Below are 25,595 nucleotides of genomic sequence, written 5' to 3'. Positions count from 1 at the left end.
ACATTTTCTGTTATCTAACCCTTTCCCAAGTTATATACCCTTTTAGCTTGTTAACAATTTTAATTTTAATTGTTCATTGTATCAGACTATGTAATTATTCTCCAGCTGTTTTTGTTTTATGTAAACCGGTATGATTTACATTTAATGTAAGAATGTCGGTATATAAAAATTATAAATAAATAAATAAATAAATATTGCTCTAAGCTTCAACGGCAAGAGGAAATGTGGAAAAAAGGATTTGCATTAACAAAAAAGCGGGGAGTAGCTTGCTTGTTACGGCAGTTACTACCCCAAACCAAATAAGCCTGATACTTCACCTTCAGTGCATATCCAGCATAGCTCTCTGCTTCAACGGCAGGGGAGAAAGACTGATACTTCACTTTCAATGCATATCCAGCATAACTCTCTGCTTCAAAGGCAGGGGAGAAAGACTGATACTTCACTTTCAATGCATATCCAGCATAGCTCTCTGCTTCAATGGCAGGGGGGAATGAAGAAAAGTGGATCTATATACAGACAACAACCATGAAGGACTGAATTACATAATCTGGGTAAACAAATAAGCATGGGTGTAGCTTGCTTATTGCGGCGGTTACTACCCCTAACTAATTAAGCTAGATATTTTACTTAGATGCAGTTCCAACACTGCTTTCTACAGTAATGGTGGGGGTGGAAGGGAAATAGAACCAAAAGGTTACTAAGAGCCAAGAGTAACAGATAAGTATGAGGAAAAAAAAAAAGTGCAAAACTTGCAGGGCAGACTGGATGGGCCGTTTGGGCTTCTTCTGCCGTCATTTCTATGTTTCTATGTATCATTGCAGTACTGGGGACATAGGATACAATAACTTAGCTTTGCTATGGTCAACACTTCAGCTGATTCCTAATTGCTATGGCTTTTTGCTAACTCACATCATGTCAATTAGAAGTAATTATGACTTTGGAAATTATCTTCTCTCTAGAGGGGGAAGTAATACAACACTATGGATTTACAAAGATCTATTACTTCCACAGTATATAGGCCCTTCCCAGCCTCAAGACTGTAGCAAAGGTAGTGCCCTGCCTTATAAATATTGTTTTGCATGTGCTTTCATTCTGCAGATACTTAAAAGCTACCTTCATCTAGTGGTAAACTTCCATGTTCACACCATATGGAAGAGGTAAGGATTGGAATGAATTATTGTAGCTTTGGTTCCTTCCTCATTGTTGACCTGGGTTCTTTGTGTGAGCATGCAGCTACCAAAAAAGGGTTCTTCGCTTGATGGGTCTGAGATACGCAACTGAAAACTTATGTTATCCCATCCAAACTGTTTAGCTTTATATCCTAGTGATGTCTTTCTGGTTGGCTTCTCAGTTGCAGTATTGTAATGTGAGCAACTTTGGTAATGTGTTCTTCCTCTCAAAGTTCGAATACTATCAGGCCTGCATGTTTCTTGTAGAGAGATAGTTATAGCTGTATACTGCTGACTGTAACCTCTTTAGGGATGCTTCCTGCCACTTTAGGCCTTCATAGCGACCTACAGGACTGCCTGCAAATAATTATAGATGATGAATCTATGTGGCTTTGCCAACATATAACTGTAGCTTTTACATCAGATAGAGTCATTAACAGGCCCTATATTTATAGTGGTGTGTCAATGAGACCCTATACAGGTCAGCTTCTCTATACAGGGTAGATCAGCAATAACACATCGTGTTTGGCTAGTACTGTGCTTCATGTCATTTCCTTACCAACAAGTCTAATACATATTACATGTGATGACATATGATTGATCTGCACTTTTGCAACAAACAACAAATGTTGTTAGAGTTCCTCCCTTCAATAAAGGCAACAGAAGCCCAGCAAAAGGTCCATTTAATGACCACTTGTTCCATTCACAGTGGTCCGCTCCAGTCTATGGATCATTTTAGAAGGTACCATGTGCTCCCTCAGATCCTGAGTTTCCCTGGTGAGGGAAACAGTGGCCTCACTATGCTGACAGCTCCATGTAGAGCCTGCAATTCTTTTATTAGCTTCCAGGTAAGCCTGGTGTCCATTGGAGAAGCAGGGCTCCATGGAGAGGACCTTCTAGGGGCAGAGGGTGCTGTGACCTCCTCCTCCTTTGTGCCATCTTCCTCCTCCTTCTCTCCTTCTGCAATGGCCTCCTCTCCCATTTTCTTCTCCTACTCTTCTACCCCTACTGAGGTCTGCTGGCCCTCTTGCTGGCGGTCACCTGGATTGGCATCCCCCTTCTGTGCAGCTGCCATCCCCTGAGAGTGTTCTGAAGGGAAAATAAACATAAGGTCAGTATTGTTACCAGATATTTAATTAACATTGATAATGTTTGTTTATTCTGAAGAGCTAAGTTGTAGGATCACGCATACAGAGGCCTATATTTTGCTAACTAGGGCTTCCAATGTATCAGAACATTGGAATATGGCAAGCTACACCCCACAAAATAGATGTTAGCAAACACAACTACATATCCAGCTCCTTCTATATCTAAGCATTTGATAGATATGTATGTTTAATAGGTAGTCTATAATGAAATGGGCATATAATAAAGATGTACCAAATGTTAGATGGTCCTGTTTTGCTAACTTCTAGTTCTGACACTATGACTACCCTTGATACAGCATGTAAAGCATTGTTTGGAATGTAGTTATATACAAGTACCTCATTTTCTCTTAAGTTCAATATTTAGCACTGGAAATGAAAGAACCTGTTACATTTGAAGAATAGATGGCTCTCCTAGTGTTCTTGATGGTGGCCACTTTATTAGGAAATTGAATGCACTACATAGCTCTTCTAGACTAAGACACTTTCTATCTGAACTACAATTCCATACAAGATTGTTTCTCTATGCTGTGTGACATCATGCTTTATATGCTAGGCCTTGTTACCCATTTGCTGCTCAATTAGCATAAAATATTTATTTAGGTTCTCTTTTAACCATGCTATACAGATTGGAAGGAGACATGTTAGTTAATAGTCCTATAAGAGATCTCATTCCTCTTTGTCATGACCTATTCATCTAAAGCCCTATGTTAGTTGTCTCACCATCAAAACTTCATACTTGTATGACAGACAAGTAGTATATTTATCATTCTCTGTTTTACTCTGGGCCCAAGATAGTTATTAGAAATGTGCTTGATTGATGCCCCATTTTCCTCTGATCCTCTAGGTTGAATGTCTTAGTATAGTAAGCACTTTGTTACAGTTTTTGGATGTAATAAGAAGGTGCAAGACATCTGTGATACTATGCTCATCCATGTGTATGGGCCCAAAGTGAGAACAATCACTACAGTTCTTTGGAGATTCTATTAACATGTTTGGTGTGCAGACATTGAGACCAGGGCCAGTGCAAGGGGATTTGGCGCCCTAGGCGAGCCTTCTCCCTTGCGCCCCCCCCCCCCCCCCCATTGCGCCGCCACCCCCCGGTCTTGGCCCCGATTCCTACCTCATTGTCGATCACGCCCGCTGACTGTGCGGTTTTCTGGGTCGCGAGCAGGTTGGGCACTGGTTGCGGCCCGCCAAATCTCCACTCCTCTTTGCCATCGCTTGCGGCCCCATATGACTCGCACCCAGTGGTGCACCAAGGGTCTCTGGTGCCCAGGGGCCAATGCATTTGTGTGCCTCTCCAGCACCCCCCACCCCCCCCCCACTTAATCCTTCTTGTACTAATGTTTAAGGTCACAGAAAATCAGTGGCATCTCTAAACAGAAGAATTTGGGGGGGAAGCCAAAATGACATTTCTTCATCACACCCACCTCTATAGGTGGGTGTGATGAAGAAATGCTTTAAAATTGGTTATAAAAAAAAAGTGTTAATAAAGTCCAAAGGGTCTTCTGCATAAATTTAAAAAGCTGGCCAGTTTCACACTATAAAATTATTTGATAGCCTCATTCAACTAATTCTATATGGCTATGAAAGTGAAGCCTGGAATATATAGGAAGGGACAGACTGTCAATATAAATCCTGCACCTCCAGTTCTGTAACTCTGTGCATCCACTGAAATTCCCCCAAACAATGGAGCTTCAATGTTTCTCTTACAGCTCATCATACTAAAAGATATTTTCAAATTCTGGTGTCACCTCACAGTAACAGCAGCACAAACACCTTCCACTGCCAGGCACATTGTGAACTAACACAAAACCCCGCAAAAAAGACACTCAAAATCTATACTGCAATCCCATCATAACATAACAGTAATAACACCAAGGACTCAAACAACAATAACCCTACCTGTGAATAAGCAAGGATAAATATTACACTGGGTCCTAGAATACCAATACATCACCTACTGAGGAAACAAAACAAACCCGATTGCTATAGATCCCTATACAGACACTACATGCTAGCAGAATCTCTCATCATGTTCACACACACAGAGCAGAAACAGACCCTCACCAAATACAGAATACAAAATAAAGGAGCACAAATTAGAAAAAACTGAAATGGAAACCCCAAGAAGCCAGACTCTGTGTATTAATAATGGAAAAACAGAACCACCATTCCTCATAAAACAATAAAATCAAGAAACATAAGCATCAGTTATAATAGTAAAACCATACTAATAAAAGAATATTTTAAAACTACTGATAAATAGAATTTCTATTAATTAAAATCATATACATTTTTTACAATTTCCCAAACACCAATAAAATATTTCAAAACAGCACATATGATAAAATGAGAAAAATTGTTAGAAAAAAACTGAAAGGAGCAGCTACAAAAGTAAAAAATGTCCAAGAGGCGTGGTCATTGTTAAAAAATACCATTCTAGAAGCACAGTCCAGATGTATTCCACACATTAAGAAAGGTGGAAAGAAGGCAAAACGATTACCGGCATGGTTAAAAGGGGAGGTGAAAGAAGCTATTTTAGCCAAAAGATCTTCATTAAAAAATTGGAAGAAGGATCCAACAGAAGAAAATAGGATAAAGCATAAACATTGGCAAGTTAAATGTAAGACATTGATAAGACAGGCTAAGAGAGAATTTGAAAAGAAGTTGGCTGTAGAGGCAAAAACTCACAGTAAAAACTTTTTTAAATATATCCGAAGCAGAAAGCCTGTGAGGGAGTCAGTTGGACCGTTAGATGATCGAGGGGTTAAAGGGGCACTTAGAGAAGATAAGGCCATCGCGGAAAGATTAAATGATTTCTTTGCTTCGGTGTTTACTGAAGAGGATGTTGGGGAGGTACCCGTAATGGAGAAGGTTTTCATGGGTAATGATTCAGATGGACTGAATCAAATCACGGTGAACCTAGAAGATGTGCTAGGCCTGATTGACAAACTGAAGAGTAGTAAATCACCTGGACCAGATGGTATACACCCCAGAGTTCTGAAGGAACTAAAAAATGAAATTTCAGACCTATTAGTAAAAATTTGTAACTTATCATTAAAATCATCCATTGTACCTGAAGACTGGAGGATAGCAAATGTAACCCCAATATTTAAAAAGGGCTCCAGGGGCGATCCGGGAAACTACAGACCGGTTAGCCTGACTTCAGTGCCAGGAAAAATAGTGGAAAGTGTTCTAAACATCAAAATCACAGAACATATAGAAAGACATGGTTTAATGGAACAAAGTCAGCATGGCTTTACCCAGGGCAAGTCTTGCCTCACAAATCTGCTTCACTTTTTTGAAGGAGTTAATAAACATGTGGATAAAGGTGAACCGGTAGATATAGTATACTTGGATTTTCAGAAGGCGTTTGACAAAGTTCCTCATGAGAGGCTTCTAGGAAAAGTAAAAAGTCATGGGATAGGTGGCGATGTCCTTTCGTGGATTGCAAACTGGCTAAAAGACAGGAAACAGAGAGTAGGATTAAATGGGCAATTTTCTCAGTGGAAGGGAGTGGACAGTGGAGTGCCTCAGGGATCTGTATTGGGACCCTTACTGTTCAATATATTTATAAATGATCTGGAAAGAAATACGACGAGTGAGATAATCAAATTTGCAGATGACACAAAATTGTTCAGAGTAGTTAAATCACAAGCAGATTGTGATAAATTGCAGGAAGACCTTGTGAGACTGGAAAATTGGGCATCCAAATGGCAGATGAAATTTAATGTGGATAAGTGCAAGGTGATGCATATAGGGAAAAATAACCCATGCTATAATTACACGATGTTGGGTTCCATATTAGGTGCTACAACCCAAGAAAGAGATCTAGGTGTCATAGTGGATAACACATTGAAATCGTCGGTTCAGTGTGCTGCGGCAGTCAAAAAAGCAAACAGAATGTTGGGAATTATTAGAAAAGGAATGATGAATAAAACGGAAAATGTCATAATGCCTCTGTATCGCTCCATGGTGAGACCGCACCTTGAATACTGTGTACAATTCTGGTCGCCGCATCTCAAAAAAGATATAATTGCGATGGAGAAGGTACAGAGAAGGGCTACCAAAATGATAAGGGGAATGGAACAACTCCCCTATGAGGAAAGACTAAAGAGGTTAGGACTTTTCAGCTTGGAGAAGAGACGACTGAGGGGGGATATGATAGAGGTGTTTAAAATCATGAGAGGTCTAGAACGGGTAGATGTGAATCGGTTATTTACTCTTTCGGATGGTAGAAAGACTAGGGGACACTCCATGAAGTTAGCATGGGGCACATTTAAAACTAATCGGAGAAAGTTCTTTTTTACTCAACGCACAATTAAACTCTGGAATTTGTTGCCAGAGAATGTGGTTCGTGCAGTAAGTATAGCTGTGTTTAAAAAAGGATTGGATAAGTTCTTGGAGGAGAAGTCCATTACCTGCTATTAAGTTCACTTAGAGAATAGCCACTGCCATTAGCAATGGTTACATGGAATAGACTTAGTTTTTGGGTACTTGCCAGGTTCTTATGGCCTGGATTGGCCACTGTTGGAAACAGGATGCTGGGCTTGATGGACCCTTGGTCTGACCCAGTATGGCATTTTCTTATGTTCTTATGTTCTTATATATCAAATAACACCCAATAATTAAAACTAATAAGGATTTTAAAAAGCCCCTGCTGTCCATGCATGGAAGCTCTTGATTTCCAGTCAGCCTGATATTGTCGAGGATTAGGAGGTTCTCTCTCTCTCACACATACTCACATGTCCATTCTCTCTCACACATACACTGTCACATACATACACATTCATGCTCTTATACCCACCATAACCTCTCGCTCTCACAGACACTGACACACTCTCAGGTGTAAGACACTCTCTCCCCAACACACACTCCCCCCCCCCCCACACACACTCTTACACCCCTGGATTTTCTCATACACACTCATGCGCTCTCACTCTCACTGGCTTCCTCACATACACACAAACACACACACCCAGGCAAGCTCCCAATCATTCTCACACTGACCCCCGGGCAGGCTCCCATTCATTTTCACACTACTCCCTCCCCATCCCCCAGGCATGCACACATTCATTCTCACACCCACAGACCCCCAGGCAGGCACCAATTCATTCTCATACACAGACACACCCTCAGGCAGGCACCCATGCATTCACACACATACACCCCCAGGTAGTCTCCCATTCATACACATGCACACATTAAAGGCAGACCCCCTCTCTTTCTTTTGCCAGCAACCTCAGAGCCTCTCTCATTCCTCTGCTGCCACTGTCACTGCTGCTGCGTGGCTATTGGGGAGGCACTGGATTGGTGATTGCTGCTACTGGCACTGAAGCCCATTCTGCTGCCTCCTCTCTGCAGGCCCCGTGGGCTTCCACTTCCTCCATGCTGATCTCCTACATTGTGCATAGAGAAAGTGCTACTCTTGCACATTCCCAAAGATTACATGTGCCAATCAGTAAAAAGTAATTTTTTTTTTTTTACCTTTGCTGTCTGATCTTAGTTTTCTAATCGGTTGGTCACAGGATTTTTTTTCCACCTTTCCTTTCTTATTTTTTTTGCCAATTCCTTTTATATTGTCTTTTTTCTATTTCTTTTCTCTCCATCTGTCTTCTTCCCTCAAAATCACAGTCAGGTTCTCATTCTCACATGCTTTCTCTCTCTCTCTCTCTCACACACACACAGGCTCTCACTCTCACATGCTCTCTCTCATACAATCATTCATACACACAGTCTCTCACTGGCACATGCTGTCTGACTCACACACACAGGCTCTCTCTCACTCCCACAAGCTGTCTTGCTCAAGCATAGGCTCTCACTGTCACATGCTGTCTCTCTCTCACACACTCACACACACACACACACAGAGGCTCTCACATGCTATCTCTGCAAACATTCAGGTCCTCACTCCCACACAGTCTCTCAACTCATCTCATACACGCGCACACACACACACACCCTCAGCCTCTCTCTCACCTCTGGGCCTCCTCTTCGCGGGTCGCCACAGGATGGGCTCTGGAGCGGCCCTGGTCTTCTCGGGCTGCCCGCAAAGTGGGATTCGCAGCGGCCCGTAAGCGCTGCTCCTCTTCTGCATGTGGCTGATGCTCCTCCTCCTTCCAACACGCGGCTGGGACTCCTCTTCCTTCCTGCACGCGGCTGATGCTCCTCTTCCTTCTGGCATGCGGCTGATGCTCCTCCCCCTTCCTGCCCGCGTGGCTCCAGCAACATTTTTCTTCCGGGGCCGCGGGGGCAGGAAGGAGGAGGAGTTTTTGCAGGCTTAGAGCGACCTTTTTTTTCAGGCCGTGGTGACGTGAGGTCCTCCACGGCCCTGCCGATCTTCGGCAGCCCTATGAGCCTTCTTATCGGCTACCAGCAGCTCGGCGCCCCCTAATGCTAGGCACCCTAGGCGATCGCCTAGTTCGCCTAGTGCTTCCACCGGCCCTGATTGAGACTTAACATCCCGAGCCTGGGACTCTGTTCTCAGCTCTTGAAAGAGCTCTGGTTCCCTGTATCTAATAACTTGGAACTTTATTGTCAGGGCTTCTGTGTCCCAGTGGCATTCACTTTCATTGTTTGAAACACAAGGTAGTGAATGTTAGATATACAACTTTCTCAGACATTTCTGGTGTTTAGTGTGGCTCTCTGTATAGCTTGTTCTCCCAGTCTCATAAAGGTGAGCACTCTTAATAAACTGTATCAGCTAAAATATATTTGAACTGACCAGGGGCTACATTACTGAATGTTGAATGAAGGCTGCAGCTGATAGGTAGGCCAGCAGGGTACTGCAATGCTTGCTGAGCGAACTAAGATACTTCCTCTTAAACCAACCTTCTTCCCTACAATTATATTGTTGCTAATGTCTCCATTGTCAATCTTATGGTAGCACATGAGTACAGTAGATCTCTTCATGGATTTACTCCACCCATTCTTGATGCCACTAGATGCATTTATATTCCATCTGCTCTGAAACTTGAGATCAGCCATATCTGACACTCACTTTTGAGACTCAGCCTATAAAAGAGAGGGCATTAACATCAATGATCATATATAGGCACTTGTATAGGCACTTGTCCTCACAGTATGAAATGGCCACCACTATTGTTAAAAAAAACATAGCCCTGGGCTAGGTGCACTGTCCATGTTATCACTGGCTATATTCCTTCAATAGTGAAGGAATATAGCCATCTATGTGGCTATTTTGGCTACTGAGTGGTTAGTGACTCTATTTGCCTATGTGGTGATTTTGGGTATAAGAATTTAGTGATTCTATCCAGCTATGTGGACACGTACAAATATATTTAATTATCCAGCTACAATTTCTTAACTGCCTCTCTTTATAAACACCTATTGCCATATGTTTACACTTAGCTGGATAGCTTTGCAGATCTTTGAAGATCCTAGCTCTTTTTTGACTTTATATGTATCTAGCTATCACACCAATAGTCAGTTTTCTGAATAAAGACCTCCAGATTTATTGTAATATTATTCCCCCTTGAGATGGTTATGATCTTCTCAGTAGGTACTACTGGCTTTGCCAAGTTGGCATTAGTAAAATTAACAGTGATTAGGCATAGAGCCTTTAGCTATTTAAGTCCAGATTTGTGGAATTTATTGTCTTTGAATCGTTGTATGGAACTTGGTTATTTGTCCTTTCGTAAGAAATTAAAAGCATTTGGGGGGTGAGGGCTGTGATTACTGCTGATGGGTAGGTTGCTCATGACTAGTATTGTTAGGGTGTAATGTGATAAAGATGATTTGTATTGTAACTTACTCTGGGCTCATAGGTTGAGCATATAATCAAATATAATAAATGAACAAATAAAAATAAACTAAAGACTAAAGAGTAACAGATAGCAAGCACTCCAGAATTTCAAAAGAACTCCAACATGAAACTGTAAACCTGTTACTAGTAATCTGTAATCTGTCATTTAAAACAGCCACAAGCCTTTTTAAAAGGACTCCAGGGGTGATCCATAATACTATAGACCAGTGAGCTTGATATTGGAGCCAGGCAAAATCACTGGCCATATAAATAGACATGGCTTTAATGGGGAAGAGTCAACACGGGTTTAGTAAAGGGAAGTCTTGCCTTACTGATCTATTAGATTTTTTTGAAGGCGTAAATAAATCATGTCGATAAAGGTGAGCCAGTTGATAAAGTGTATTTGCATAAAAGTCTTATCAGAAATTAAAACGTCATGGGATAGGCTAGAAGACAGTGTTCTACTGTGGATTAATAACTGGTTAAAAGAAAGGAAACTGAAAGTAGGACTAAATTGTTGCGGTTCTGGCCACGAGCGCCGCGACCAGACTCTTACCTCCGTGCTCCTGGACCTACTCCCGCTTCTGGAGGCCTGGTTTGTGCCCTGTTTGGCGGTGACCCCGCGGGGGCCGCGTCGCCGGAAAGCTTCCCATGGACGCCCTGCTTCTAGGCGCGTGCGCGTGCGTGCGCGCCACTTAGACGCTTTTCTAGGCCATTTCCCGCCAGCGGTAACTCCGCCCAGTTCCTGACGTCAGATGCCGCAGCCTTGATAAGCCGGCCGCGGACATTCAGTCTTTGCCTTGCAACGGATTTACCTCCCGGTTCCCTGTTGCGTTGTGCCCCGGAGTGAGCTGCCTTGCTACTTGCTCTGTTCCTGCTTGCCTGCTACAGTACCTGCTTGGTTCCTGCTTGCCTGCTACAGATCCTGCCTGGTTCCAGTACCCGAGTCCTGGTACAGTTCCTGCCTGGTTCCAGAACCCGAGCCCTGTTACAGTACTGATCTACTGTCCTAGTCTGGTTCCAGTTCTCAGTCCTGATCAACAAATCGCCTCCCAGCGGCCGGGCCCCTACGGGCTCCTCTCGGGGGGGGGGGGGGGGGGGCTTCGGCTTCCAAGGGTGAAGCCGCCTAAGTCCCAGCAGTTGGGCTTCTACAAGCTCCTCCCGGGGGAGTACCAGCTTCCAGGGTGAAGAGCACCTCCACGTCCTGCCTGAACATCTGCCTCCCGGCCTGCCACATACTAGAGACATTGACCACCTTTCCCAGTCTCCTGCAGGTTGGCCCAAGGGTCCACTAAATTGAGACTCCATAACATAAATGGTCAGTTTTCCATATAGGATTTGCATTGAGAGCTGTGCTGTTTAACATATTCATAAGTGATCTGGAAAAGGGAACTACAAGTGAGGTGATCAGATCTGCAGATGACACAACATTATTCAAAGTTGTTAAAGCAGCAGCAGATTGTGAGGAACTGCAAAAGGATCTTGCAGATGAAATTTAGTGTGGATCTTGCAGATGAAATTTAGTATGGAAAAGTTCCAAGTGATGGGCATAGTGAAGAATCATCCTGACTAATACTATAGGCATATAATGCAGGATTCTGTATTTGGAGTCACCATTCAGAAAAAAAACAAACTTGGAGTTCTTTTGGACAGTGCATTGAAATCCTTAGCTCATTGTGTGCTGGCGGTCAGAAAACCAAATATAATATTTGGAATGATATGAAAAGGGATGAAGAATGAAATAGAAAATATCATATTGCCTCTGTATCAATCCATGATGTGACTGCACCTTGATTACTGTGTACAGCTCTGGTCACCCCATTTCAAAAAAGACATAGTGGAACTAGAAAAGGTGCAGAGGAGGGCAACACAAATAATAAAAGTGATGGAATGGCTTCCCTATGATTAGAGGCTACACAGGTTAGGGTTCTTCAGTCTGGAAAAGCGACAGCTGATCAGGGGCATGTGTTTTAACTGGACACTGTAAAAAGGAATGTTGAAATCCTTGGTAAGCTGCCTGCCAAAAGCTGATCAGGCATGGCCTGAGCAACTCACCTCATTTTGCTGCCTATGCTGCTCAAAGTGCTCATAGTTTCTATTTCACCTAAAATAAATGATGACATGCGGCTGCTAGCTGGGAGAGGCTGATGGAAAACATGCTTCAGTGTGATTGATCCTGTTCCTTCCTTGTCCCCATCTCTAGCTGTCTGCATTAGAGTACAAAAAATGCAATGTTTTCAATCTCCTACAGATCTTAACGGGACAGAACCAGATGAACCCAAAAAGGATTTAGATTTTTTTCAGGGATCATGCAAATTCAGTTTGGTTGCTTTTTTCCATTTGGATCGAAATGAATGCACATTATGGTCACTAAACTCTGCCATTACCTTCTCACCACCTCATCTTCCAGAAGTCCTATAAGTGTGTGCAGAAATGAAAACTGTGTTATACTGTTGTATCTGCTCCCTTCTGTGATGCTGTAGGTACTGGGGTTCCTGCACCTGCTCTGCTTCCTGTATTGCCATCTGCACTTGATCTTGCACTTTCACAAGCTCTGTCTGCATCACAAGTGGTTGCTGCTGATTTGCAGCCTGAACAATCCAGTTATCAAAAATCAGGAATACAACTATGGGGTTTGTTCACATATTTTGAGGTCAGAGTGGAGGCTGAAGTAGATAATTATTTAGTCAGGCAGTAAATAATTATTTAGTGAATTAATTCCCAGAAAAGAGCCTATTTGCCTGAATAAAGGTGAATTGCACACAAACGACCTTATAATGAAGTATTTGAAGAGAATTCTACTCTGACCCATGGAATGTATTAGCTGCATTTCCCTATGCATGAGCCTCATTATTCCTGTTTTATATATGCAAGGATACTCATGTGATGCCATCAACATCTGGAATTGACTAGACTGAGGGCCTTGATTATGGTGTGAACAACAGGGCAAGAAGCCAAAAATACCTGCCCACTAGGGATGTGAATCGTGTCCTCGATCGTCTTAACGATCGATTTCGGCTGGGAGGGGGAGGGAATCGTATTGTTGCCGTTTGGGGGGGTAAAATATCGTGAAAAATCGTGAAAAATCGTTAAAAAAATCGAAAAATCGAAAAATCGAAAAACCGGCACATTAAAACCCCCTAAAACCCCACCCCCGACCCTTTAAATTAAATCCCCCACCCCCAAATAACTTAAATAACCTGCGGGTCCAGCGGCGGTCCGGAACGGCAGCGGTCCGGAACGGGCTCCTGCTCCTGCATCTTGTCGTCTTCGGCCGGCGCCATTTTCCAAAATGGCGCCGAAAAATGGCGGCGGCCATAGACGAAAAAGATTGGACGGCAGGAGGTCCTTCCGGACCCCCGCTGGACTTTTGGCAAGTCTCGTGGGGGTCAGGAGGCCCCCCACAAGCTGGCCAAAAGTTCCTGGAGGTCCAGCGGGGGTCAGGGAGCGATTTCCCGCCGCGAATCGTTTTCGTACGGAAAATGGCGCCGGCAGGAGATCGACTGCAGGAGGTCATTCAGCGAGGCGCCGGAACCCTCGCTGAACGACCTCCTGCAGTCGATCTCCTGCCGGCGTATGGCCGGCGCCATTTTCCGTACGAAAACGATTCGCGGCGGGAAATCGCTCCCTGACCCCCGCTGGACCTCCAGGAACTTTTGGCCAGCTTGTGGGGGGCCTCCTGACCCCCACGAGACTTGCCAAAAGTCCAGCGGGGGTCCGGAAGGACCTCCTGCCGTCCAATCTTTTTCGTCTATGGCCGCCGCCATTTTTCGGCGCCATTTTGGAAAATGGCGCCGGCCGAAGACGACAAGATGCAGGAGCAGGAGCCCGTTCCGGACCGCTGCCGTTCCGGACCGCCGCTGGACCCGCAGGTTATTTAAGTTATTTGGGGGGGGTTCGGGAGGGTGGGGGATTTAATTTAAAGGGTCGGGGGTGGGTTTTAGGGGGTTTTAGTGTGCCGGCTCACGATTCTAACGATTTATAACGATAAATCGTTAGAATCTGTATTGTATTGTGTTCCATAACGGTTTAAGACGATATTAAAATTATCGGACGATAATTTTAATCGTCCTAAAACGATTCACATCCCTACTGCCCACACTACAATCCCTGCATCATCTTATTTGCATGGGGTCAATTTTCAAAAACAGATAAGAGTGCCAACTTACTGGACAGATATTGAGTAACAAAGTTAAGCACATTTTCAGATGAAACACAGGGTTTGGGTTTTTTTTGCTGCAAGTGAACTTAAATCAATCTGGCCAAAATATGCACACATGCATGAGCCTCTTCAAAGGTCCACTTTCTTTCTGAACTAACATGCCACCAGTGGATGCAAGGATGCATGTGTTTATGCTTTCATACAATTATGCTTCCTTTCATGCCCTGATTCCCTGCGGTTTGCTGTGGAGAGGCGTGAAGCAACTTAATGGATGTATGTGCTGCCTTGTTTTCTGCTTTTCGCCTGCTGCTTTCTGTGTAGTTTGTAAAGCATCCTAAGTGACTGTCCCTTTTTTCCCTCACTTTCAGCCTCTGCTGAACAGGCTGCTGCTCCACCTCTCTAAGTGAAAGGAGAAGACAGACATCTTTTGGAGGAGGAAAGTAGACCTTTCCCCGGAGTCGTATGTTAAAAGTCTGTCATCCTTGTACCTATCCTAGGAAGGGGCAAAAAACGTAACCATTGTTTTGTATTCATGTTGTCCTTGGCATTTTTGTTTCTTATAGCAATATATGTGTGTGTGTGTGTGTGTGTGTGTGTGTATTTGACTGCATGGTGAGAGGACAAAAGAGTGAGTGACTGTGTTCAAAGTAGGGGCGATTAGTCTGAACTTGTGAATGTGAGCAAAATATATGAATGGGGATTCTCAGGGTGAGGTGTGCAGAAGTCTGCCTTGTGTGCGGAGAAGCTTGTAGATACAGTGACCAATGCTTTGAAAGAGAAAAGTACAATACTACTGGTGCCATCTCTTTCTGTGAAAATGGGGAGAAATTGCACTGGACTTTTTTCCCCATTTTTCTCACTCTGTTTGGCTTTCATTCCAATACCAAATGGATTGAGAAAAATTTTAAAAAAATGTGTGTTTGGCTATCTGCCAATGATTTCCATGGGGGTAAAATAAAAGAAAACATTCTTTTCGGTTCTTATAGTGAAATATTTTCTGACAAAGGAAGGTGTCCTGAAGTTATTCCTGCTCTGAGGAAATGCATTTATTTTATTTATATTCTGCTTTTTGCAGCACTTCAAAGCAGATTATATTCAGGTACTGTAGGTATTTCCCTATCCCCACAGGGCTTACAATCTAAGGCCTGGATTTATCAAAAATGCACTAAATATCGCATGCGATAGAAAAAGGGGTGTGTTTTATGGTAATAGGCAGTTTATTGCAATTTGTGCTAATACCTATGTGAAGTGCTAACTTACTGCAAATTGTGATAACTTGTTTGTACTGTGAGAGAAATGCCAGAATTGTGGTATTTCCTACATACAATCACTGAGGGGGCCATGTTTGCGTGAGAGTGAGAGTGAGAGTGAAAGAGAGAGAACATAGCCATGATGCCCTCACACTAGATAGGTATTTATATCTCTATGGGAGGCCCACCTAGTAACTCGAGTTGAGGTTTAGGTATTAGTGTAGGGTTTAGGAGCCACTTTGACATTCAAAGTGAGACGTACGAACAGAACAGTGCTCTCTTGTCAAAATTTGATGACCCTTGGAGTGAGGAAACTCACTGAAAGATGAGATTTGTGCAATGTTCTCTCAACCTAGCTTGATGTTACCAGGTAGAGAGTCCATCAAGCTAGGTTGACAGAACATTGCACAAATCTCATCTTTCAGTGAGTTTCCTCACTCCAAGGGTCATCAAATCTTCACAAGAGAACACTGTTCTGTTCGTACGTCTCACTTTGAATGTCAAAGTGGTCCCTAAACCCTACACTAATACATAAACCTCACCTCGAGTTACTAGGTGGGCCTCCCATAGAGCTATAAATACCTATCTAGTGTGCAGGTATCATAGTTAGGCTTCTCTGTCTCTCTTTCTCTCACTCCAAAAAACAGTAAATCCTAACTCTTTCTCAGATTTGTATCACACCATGTGCTATTGCTTTAACAGATGCAAAAATGCCTCATAGCATTTTGATAAATGACCCTATCACAAGGAGCCATAGTGGGACTTGAAGCCTGGTCTCCTGGTTCACAGCCTGCTGCTCTGCCACTGCATATATTTATTTGGGGGTGGAGGTCTCAGAGAAGGTGAATTAAAAGTAAGCATCTAAGGGGGTGAATTGCTGTTGTAGGTAGCAATGGAGGCAGAGACAAGTGCTAAAAAAGAGAGTACAGGTGTGTTCAGCCTCCTATGTAGTGTGAAAATCTTTTTGAAGACATCTCCAAATATCTTTTTGCAGGTTTCAGAACACACAACATAGCTAAATATATTTTTAATTATTATTTCAATAAGAGATATTTGGAAAAAAACTTGTTTTTCAACTGCCATTGACCAACTGGTGGCTCAGACCTCTGGCAGTGAATCGACACATATTTATAACTCACGTTCTTTTGCCAGAAAAGAGACAGAAAATGATAGAAGAAAGTCATTTTTAATAGAGATCTATCTTATATTGCCAGCATGTCACTCCAGGGTATAGGCACTGCTGATCTACAGTTATACTTCTTAGGTGATTGAAGTCTCTCAGTTATATGATTCCCACAGCACCAGAGGGATTTAATTGTAGAAAAAGTATATACAGTATATGCTGTGCCCTGTTATCTTTTCCTGCTACTTTATATTATTATACTATCAAAAGAGTTATATTGTATTTATTTTGTCATTATGAATGGCTAGTCAAGCAGTGTAAACCTAGTTTGTAAAATTAATTTCTTGTTAATGACCAATTCTTACTCTTGTTAGCATGATGCAGATAGTTGTGATTTTCATTTGCTAGAAAGGATCTGGTATGATAATGAAGATACATATTACATAATGTAAACAAGATACATTTTTAGTTTCATTTACAGGCAGTCAGCTCTGGTGTTGGTATTGATAAAAAGAGTGTGTGTGTGTGTGTGTGTGTGTGTGTGAGTGTGTGTTTGTGTATGTGTTGGGTATAAGTATGCTGGTAAGTCTTTACCAGGTGCTGATATCATATATCTCTTATCAGAATTGGCACTCCGTGTGTGGTTGGCCATATATGCATGCATTCTTGCTTGTGCAGTGGGGTGTTACCATACTTCACAGGATGCATAGATGCTGCTGGCATTTAATGATACAGAGACACTGCTGGTCAAGTAGGCAAAATGCACTTCATTGTAAGTCTCCAATAGCATCAATTATTCACATTCCCCTTAAATCTTTTCTTCCATCACAGTCTAATCATCATGGATCTTTCAGCAGCTTCTTAACTCTTTTATCCTGCTAGGGCAATACAGTATCATCCCTAGACTACTCCAGAATACTTCTTGGGGTAGTAGAAAGGGATCTCCAGCATCCCAGGCTTTATCCCTTATGGAACTTGCACAAGATTGTGAAGCCCCATCACAAATCTTCTTTCTTGGGGACCAAATCTGGGTCTTCTAACAATTTCCTCTTGAGGAGAAACACTCTTCCAGCCTCAGGCCCTTCCCCTTGAGGGTGGGTGGAGGGGAATCCCTTCAGAGACATGAGGCAAGGCACTCTAGCACCCCAGCCTTCTGTTGGCTAACCTGGAATTCCTCCTGATAAACTTTGAAATCAAGTTTATATAGATCTCATATACACTCCCTGAGTGATACACCTTCCCTTAATTTCTTAAAAGGGACACAATGTAAACCACCCCACGCCCTAACCACCCATAACCCCATTCCACCATCCATTTCCGGAAGTCATGCACGTCCGACATCCTTAGCGAACACCTTTCCAAAGAACTCTTTAACCTGGATATAACCAACCCCAACTCAGCCATACAAACCTGGCACAACACCACAGAAGAAATAGCCAATAAATTATGCCCCCCCAGCAGTCAAAACAATCAACCCAGATCTAAAAGGAAAACAACCTTGGTTCTCTCCAGAACTTAAAATATTGAAGCAGGACCTCAGGCTCAAGGAACGCCAGTGGCGCAAAGCACCCAGCACTACTACTGTGTCCGACTATAAATGCTCCCTCCATCACTACAGGAACCCATACTACGGACAAAAAGAGACTTTTTTGCCAGCAGAATTCATGACCTCCAATTCTATGCCAAAGCTCTCTTCGCCTATGTTTCCCAACTCATGAAAACCACTGCCCCCACTATTCCAGAGGAACATGCACAAGTCAAAGCAGAAGAACTAGCTCTTTTTTTTCAGAGACCTTTGAACCCACCTCATCCAAAGAGATCGAATCCTTGACCACCGTTTGAACTTAAAGAAATCTATTAACAACACTACAAAGGACTGCTTTTACAAACTTCAAGTCCTAAAAAGGCTCAAACCCCTCCTCTACTTCCATGACTTCAGGAAAGTCCTCCAAACTACACTCTTTGCCAAGATCGACTACTGTAATGCACTTCTCCTGGGACTCCCCTTCTCCCCTTCTCCACCACAAAACCACTACAGATGCTCCAGAACACGGCAGCTAGAGTCTTGACTAATACCAATCACAGAGATCTCATCACTCCCATCTTATGGAACCTGCATTGGCTACCAATAAACTATAGAATCTTACACAAGTCCCTCACCATAATCCACAAAACTATCCACAAGCAACTCCTAGACCTTCAGATCCCTCTCAGACTCCACACCTCATCCAGACCCATCAGAAAAATATACAAAGGATCTCTACACGCCCCCTCAACCAAAGCCACATGCCACACCGCCACCAAAGAACAAGCATTCTCGTAGCAGGACCTACTATTTGGAATAATATTCCACCAGACCTCAGACTGGAACCCTGCCTACAAACATTTCTTGGCTATTCCGCCAAGCTTTCCCATAATCGGTCCGAATCAGGATCCTTACAATCTAAGCTTGCTTCGCTATATATGTAGCTAAGCCCCTTATATACTTAATGGTTGTCTCTCTCTCTCTTCTCTTTCTCCAGATTCCAAGTTGCCACTCCTTGTTAAATGTCACTATTAACTACTGTAAATGACCTCTTGTTAACTGGTCATTAACGAATGTTATCCCCAGGTTCCATGTAAACTGATTTGATATGACCCATGTCATGAAGGTCGGTATATAAAAGAATTAAATAAATAACAAATAAAAATATATCTCATTTCATGATTTTCCCATTGGTTAATACACCCACAAGAATTTACAAAAGTCTATACTCCTCGAGAAGTACCTAGGTGGCATCTTTCCACTTTGTAAGTGGACTTAAATGTCTGAAAGACAATCCACCTGTTTCTTCACACTCTTCTTCCAACTGTATAGTTCCAGCTCACCAAAACATTTAATGTTATTTTGGGATGTTATCTAGCAGTTTGCCTAATTCACTTTCTAATGATTTTGGTATTGTACTGATCATACCAATGTTTCCACATCATGATCACCATGACACACAGCCATTTCTTGTTCTTGCAGAAAACTATCACCTTTTAGGATGGGTCCTTATGTTCTACTGTAATGCCAGGGGAAAACTGAATTGGTCTTTTTATTCTCTTAAAGCCAAACCTCTTTATAAGCAGATAGAAATATCAGTCTTTACAGGTAATTTCCACAATGCAATGATCATACTGATGTTTTTCTCTGGTAGTGTCTTATGTAACTAACCAAGCACACAACTGAGGTATGTCAGCTTGCAAGACATTGGATAAAGATGACAGTGAGAGGTCTTCTCACCATATCCATGGTCTAAATACTACAGGGGTAGATATTCAAAGCTGCCTCTGTAAGTAACTTAGCTGGTTAGAACTTATCTGGCTAACTTATGATGTATATTCAGCAGCATGGCAAAGCCACTGAATAACTAATTTCCAACTATCTACATATTTATATCAATGCATAACTAATGACCATCATAATAGGCATCATTGTGTGGGGTTATACAGCCATTTGTCACTCTGCCTTATATTTAATCATAGGTCAATCCACTTGTTAGAACAATTTTTTTGAAATTTTTATGTGCTTCTTATCATGTTCACCCGTGAAAATTTCTGGCAGGGCAGGGTGTGCTTCTCTTTCTCCAATGTCTGCTGAAATTGACTACGTGGTGAGCATGGTCTTATTAAGTTGAAAAGCAGTGCCACCCTTCCAAAATTGACAGTGTGGTAAGCGTGGCCTTGTTAAGTGAAAAATCAGCTTGGCCCCACCAGAATCAGCAGCATTGTCAGCGGGGCTGTGCCGACCACGCTGTCGAGTTTGATGGGGTTACACTGTTTTTTCTCTTGTTGAGGATCCATTGTCCATACTGCTCTCACTGGAACATAAACATAGAAACATAGGCGCATTTTATTACCTAGAGCTGCGAGCGCGTTTGTGTGTGCTTTTCCATGCAGGTTTCACATGAATGCGGATTTTCTGTGCGCATCTCATTTACATATTCATCTTTATTATATCCTGTGGAGGCACCTGCTTTTGTTGCATGCACTAAAAAAATATGTGGAGACAACCAGAAGCAATTTCACCGCTGGTCTTATTACATTGGCCCCAATGCAATCACAGACAAGGCCGCCATAGTAAACCCAGTGGCCACAAGGGAACAATTATTACTGAGCAGAAGGGAAATGTTACAACAGAATAAGGAAAATTAAATATGTTACAAAAGTAATAAGTATTAGTACACAGTGCTTGGTGGTGTATATGGGAATATACACTGTTCTTTCTCATAGTGAAGGACTATACCAATTATAGTTTTTTAAAATTTAGTTAGATCAACACAGTTTCCACTAAGTCGTCGAGAACATAAACACCGAGGGAACTCGCTATATTTAGCTTGCAGAAGATACTTGGCACAGGGAGTGGCACAGGGAGATAGCCTCTCTTATTGGTTTTGTTTAGTTTAGGATAATAGGGAGAAGAACTGGGAGAGAAGAGCTGAAGGAGGGCATCAGAGGCTGCAGGAACATCCCATACTATAATTCTGGAACCAAGAAAACAATCTCAAGCTAAGTGTATACACTTTAATGATATAGCCAGGCCTGAGCTTATAGACATACAAATGATAAACAAGTAGATAAATAAGAAGAAAAAGAAAGAAGAAAGGAAAGAACACTAAGGAAAGGAGAGAATACACAGAAAACAAATCCAAAAGTATATACTTATCTGAATGAAAACACTAGAAAAAAGATCTTTCTTTTACCTCAAAAACATTAAAAAAAAACCCCACACAAAAACTCACTTCTTGAAGTAAAGTATTATTGAGAAAAAGCTGAGTTAAGTTAATAATCAAAGAATATTGTGCAATATTTATCTGACTTTGCAGTTTGATATCATTCGCTTGGAAGAATCCTGAGACTCCAGGGCTCCTTGCTTTATGCACTCGAAGCAGTAGTGTCTAGGAGAAAAGAAAGGTTAAAGAATTTATTGTTATGTGCCCATTTTATCGAATTAAAAAAAGTATTGTTTATTACAAGAAGAAAAACTGTTGCTTGAAATAAAATTGTTAAATTTGCTAAAGAAAAGTTTACATTCCTGTATACATTTATCTTAATTTTATGAGACTTTGCTGGGTATTCCAAAGGATTGGGTCAAAGAACCTTCTGCCCAGGCAACCAGTTACCAGTGTGGGTAAAGAGAAGGATTAGGGCTTGTAAGGAAAGAACTCAAGAGATTTGAACATTTTTGAGAGTTTGGATTACAGTGGCTGTTTTGTCCTATTTGGAACCCAGTTTACTATTTTTGTGCTTGGAGATATTTTTCCAGCTGACCAGTTTATGCTGGAGCTACACTCACTGGTGAGGATATGGTTTCTATAGATGAAGGTGCATGAGCTAGGAGAGAGGTGAGAAGCCCTAAAATGGACAAGCAAACTATATGTTTTGTTTTGGTGATCTTCTGTATGCTGATTTTGATTTTTGCGATTTTGGCCTGCAACCTTTTGTTTAAGTTGCAGTAAAGGTTTTATTTCAAACACCACTTTGGACTCCTTTTTATTTTATTTTCCTTTTGTATCTAGTGCTTGAGTTGAATAGATGGACACTGGGTTGAGTCATGGTTTATACCCATTTTGTTACTTTTGGCTTCCTTGCAATTATTCTGGACAGTTTGTTACCTTTTGAGAGATTTTTTACCTAGAGTGTGAACTCGAGACTGCGACAGTGATTTAGCTCAGTAGAGGCCCCAAAAGATAATTCTTTCTCCACATCTGGATTTGGACCTGGACCTATAGCACCTCTGGTTACAGCCAACTGCCCAAATGGGGCAACTGTCTCCATTGCCAAATTCTGATAGGTGCCACCTCCTGAGTATTTTCACCGCTGTCTTTATGAGGAGCTACTGACCCTTTCATTTTCTGCCTGGTCTGGTTGCACTGCAGGAGTAAATTCAACTAATCTGAGCGCAGAGCTCTTACGCTAGTGCGTGCGTGCTTTCAGGCCTAGCACAGGTTTCCCTGGTGGAGCAGGGTCTGTGAATGCATTTATGCTGATGTAAGAGCCTCATGCTCAATTTAGTCAAAGGTCTGGCTTCAATGCAACTGAGCAGGGAGAAGATGAAAGGCCCGGAGTTGAGGGAAGAAGGGAAACTAGCCAAGGGCTCCCCATGCTCTGATTTCTGGAAGGGAAGGTGGTACTCCCTCTACCCTGAATGCCCTATGGTGATTTCAGGAGTGAGGAGGGACTCCCCTCTCCCTGCACTCACCATGATTTCTGGGAGGGGGAGGGGGAGGGGGGGGGTCTCCGCTGCCTGTGGGCATCTAAATTGTAAATCCAGCCCTGCTAGCCAGCCATTTAGTATAGCTCTTTACCGGTTATTCTACTAATTTCTCTATGAAAAGGAGATTGGACACCAGGCAGAAGTTTTCAGGTTTGTCTGGCTCCAGGTTTGTCTTTTTTATTAATGGTCACACTATGGCTTTCTTTCTTTTTTTTTTTTTTAGATCTATAAAGAGCAGGCCCTCCATTAGGGAGGAATTTATAATTTTGGTTGCCCAGGCTGTGAGAACATAACTGCTAGCCTTTCTGTAGCACAACAACTTCCTTATCACAAAGAATGAATTCCTAGCAAAATTCAGCACAGTTCTTCAATAACAAATCTGTCACTTAGTTCAGAGGCTGAGATAAATGATGAGACTTCCATAGGCAAGCTGTTTACCCTGGTATTATCTCCATTATTCCTCTGAAAGGCTCTTCCAAAAAGAAGCTAGGCCTTAAGCCTAAGAGTAGAGCTTTAGATTTACTCCTTCTATGGAAACCATACCTCCTCTGGCAATCTCACCAGGGCGCTAACAACAGCCAACAACTCAGAGCTGAAGAAACAGGCTGACACAAAAAGTATGAACTCACTGCACATCTCACCCTTTATACCACCAAATGTCACTGCTAACATCATTTAAGCAAATAGTCTATTGTTTCTAAAGGTAGAGATTAAGTAATGTTTAGGTAGAGGTTAAGCATTGACCATTTGGGAACAGCATCACATTCAGTTATGAAGAAGTTGCTATTTCATGCCAACAGGTCTGTCTTTGCAACTTGCTAAAGAATTGAAAACCCAAGTTTACACTGTGAGAGTTGGCTTGCTCTGCCTCTACAAACCATAGAGCCCTACCTAGATCTGTTTCAAATTACTCCCAGGCAGCTTAAATACACAGATAATTGGCCTCACCTGGCTTACCAATTACTGCGCCCTTCTCCCTGCAGCCAGTCAGAAAAGGTAGAGTTTTAATCCTTTCCTGCTTGTCTGAAATCCTAACTAGAGTCAGGCACTTTAATTACTTTCCATCCATGAAATATCTGGCTAATCTGAGGTGCCTCTATGTCAAATGCTGTCACAGCCACTTCATTATTATTCTTCTCACAGAGTTCCAATAAAATGGTAAGGAATGACCTTTTCCTGAAAGTATGTAGCCAGCCTTAAAAATTTAAGTCTAATCTCTTAAAATAATTTCAAAGATTTTTTTGCCAACTGGAGTGAAACAAAAATGATCCATTATTTCCTGGTGCTATCTTTGATTTTAAAAAAATGACAGTGAAATGTGCTGTTTGCTGGTTATTTATCAATCTGCTGGGATCTCTAATAAACACAAGGAGCTTGTAAAACCCTCTGCTGGAATCGGAGTTTCATTTGTACTTGCTCAGAAATAGCTTGCTCCTGATAACCTGGATACCTCGTTGGCTGAAGGCTAACCTTTTACATGCCATTTCATGTTTATTTCTTCTTATTTTGATTTGGAATGAAGTAAATATACAGTGCAGTTGTCAGGATCTGTATACAGAAAAAAAGAGAAAAAAACAGATGCAAGAGTTATATTATTAAATTTATATTATTTAGTTTAACTGCACCTCAGTTCCATCCTATGGAATACTTCTTCCTATTTTTCAGAACAATTTGCATGTAACCAGGTTGTGTGTTGTTTTCTAACAATAATTTGCACACACAAAACTGTTTTGTGTGAATAAAAAGCTTTGAAAATTCAATCCATTTTGGATAATAGAAAATCTCTGTTAAATTGTGCATTCTGAATACTCAGTCAGTTTTAGTTCAAACTACATGTAAATTGTGATATCAGATTTGTATGGAATCTTTGCATTTAACCTTTTGCCTTTATTTTCTGTACTGATTCCTGTGACTGCCTGCAGAGTAACTATAACACTAGATGCTCAGAGCATTTGATAAACTGTTCAAGAATCCAGCTAATCAGTTGTGGTGTCTTCATTTGTCAGATACCAATTATTTTCTTTGTTTACTAGAATCTTACAGGTCACAAACTGTTACACAAATATTTCTTTTAAACCACTATTATATATAAAACTATATGTATGGTTCCACTTTACCATACGGTAGATCTACAACATTCATAGTGAGTTTCCCCCTATATTTAAACTTCAAAAATTTACCACCATAATACACATTACTGGTTTTGAAAACTTCATTGCCTTATGCATAATCATATGGCTTGCTTACATCATGTTCCATAAAGAAATGAAGGAGGTTTATTTGCATAGAAAATTTACAACCCTCCCCCCCCTCCCCCATAACATTTCCTTTAGTTCTTTATGGAACATGAGTAAGCAAGCCATGTGATTATGCATAAGGCAATGGTTCGAAACCAGTAATGCCTATTATGGTGGTGACAATTTGAAGTTTAAATATAGGGGGAAATTCACTGTAAATGTTGTAGATCTTACTCCTCCTTCTCCTCGTCCTTGTGTATTTTGGATTTCCACTTTATCTTAACCATCTTGAAGTTCAGAGACTGCCTTGATGTGCCTATTTTACTGCACAAAATGGAGGTATTACAAAGAAGGGATCCATATCAGAAATATTCCTATATCACGACTATTATCGATGCAATTTTCTATTTACTTCAGTACACAATAATTTGTATAGTAAACCCTCCCCTGCCAGCTCCCACATTTAGAGGGCCACATCCCTCTTTCTGTGAGTATTGTTT

At 41.8% G+C, this 25,595-nt stretch overlaps 1 long non-coding RNA gene across 1 annotated transcript; it reads right to left on the bottom strand.

The window, feature by feature from the left end:
• Positions 1-735: 735 nt before the first annotated feature.
• Positions 736-25,006, bottom strand: LOC115088532. Its single transcript, XR_003855799.1, has 3 exons — positions 24,329-25,006; positions 20,502-21,539; positions 736-2,258 (listed from the first exon to the last, which is right to left on the bottom strand). It is a non-coding gene; the product is annotated as an uncharacterized LOC115088532 (long non-coding RNA).
• Between the last annotated feature and the right edge of the window lie 589 nt (positions 25,007-25,595).

This window comes from Rhinatrema bivittatum, chromosome 3 (assembly GCF_901001135.1).
Source record: "Rhinatrema bivittatum chromosome 3, aRhiBiv1.1, whole genome shotgun sequence".
Taxonomy (NCBI): domain Eukaryota; kingdom Metazoa; phylum Chordata; class Amphibia; order Gymnophiona; family Rhinatrematidae; genus Rhinatrema; species Rhinatrema bivittatum.
The sequence above is the reverse complement of the archived record's forward strand: the minus strand, read 5'-3'. Positions and strand labels throughout refer to the sequence as shown.